This window comes from Bison bison, unplaced genomic scaffold (genome assembly GCF_000754665.1).
Source record: "Bison bison bison isolate TAMUID 2011002044 unplaced genomic scaffold, Bison_UMD1.0 scf7180017863975, whole genome shotgun sequence".
Taxonomy (NCBI): Eukaryota; Metazoa; Chordata; class Mammalia; order Artiodactyla; family Bovidae; genus Bison; species Bison bison.
The window spans coordinates 143,398-144,069 of NW_011494547.1; positions in this window are offsets into that span (position 1 = coordinate 143,398).

The window sequence follows — 672 nt, forward strand, 5'->3', positions numbered from 1 at the left end:
GTCTTAAAAAAGAGAGAAGTTTCCAAACACCAGGAAACCTTCTCACTGCCGAATCTGTGCCGAGCCTTGGAAGCACAGAGGGCAACATAACAGGGAGAAAAAATAAATAAACAATTAAAACTCGCAGATTGTGAGCCCTACGGTACTCCCCCAGCGGAGAAGCGGCGCAGACACCTGCACACGCCATTAGCAAGCGGGGGCTGGGCAGGGAGGTGCGGCGCGGGCTGCATCGCTGAGAGTAAGAATCTGGCCTGAATACCCTGAGCACTATCTGAGCAAAATAATTTGGGCTAGCAAACCAGACTGTGGGATATCTACCATGCGAAAAGCCAGCCCCAACCTAAGACACTGCCAGGCCCGCGCACGGAACAAAGGACTGAACAGAGATAGCCGGCTGCAGACCATCCCCCTCCGGTGACAGGCAGCCAGAGCCGGAAGGGGGCAATCGCAGCCCCAGAGAGACATTATCTATAAAACTGTAAACAGGCTTCTTTGCTAACTAAAACTTCTTGGGGGTCTGGACGGTCAACATTTGCCTGAGAAGGTGCGCCAGTTTTACACCCAGATAACTGAGTGGCGGGGAGGCGATAAGTCGCAGCATTGGCGCTTGCCAAACACCTCATCATCTGAGCTGCTCGGACCTGGGAAGAGCACAAAACACAGGCCCAACTG